This window comes from Ammospiza caudacuta, chromosome 4 (assembly GCF_027887145.1).
Source record: "Ammospiza caudacuta isolate bAmmCau1 chromosome 4, bAmmCau1.pri, whole genome shotgun sequence".
NCBI classification, from domain to species: Eukaryota; Metazoa; Chordata; class Aves; order Passeriformes; family Passerellidae; genus Ammospiza; species Ammospiza caudacuta.
The window spans coordinates 54,183,084-54,183,444 of record NC_080596.1 but is presented as its reverse complement, the minus strand read 5'-3'; positions in this window follow the sequence as shown (position 1 = coordinate 54,183,444).

The window sequence follows — 361 nt, the reverse complement described above, 5'->3', positions numbered from 1 at the left end:
CCTCCGCCGCCTCCCCCGGCGCGGCGCGGCGCGGCCCCGCTCCGGGGCTGTGTCTGCCGCCGCCGCGGCTCGTCTCTGTGGCACGGCGGAGCCCCGGCGCGGCGGGGCGCCGGCCTGATTGACAGGCGGCCGCGCCAATGCCTGGAGGGAGACGGGCGGCGACCGGCAAGTGTTTAGGGTAATCGCTGCTAATGGCAGCGGGCGGGGAGGCGGGCGCTGGCCGGGCCGCCGCCGCCCCCGGCACCCCCGCGGGGCAGGTGAGCAGCGGCGGGGGACGAGCGGCCCCGGGCACCCCCGAGCACCCCCGGGCCCCGCCCGGCCCGAGGGGTTCGCGGGCTGCCGGACACGCCCGCCCCGCCGA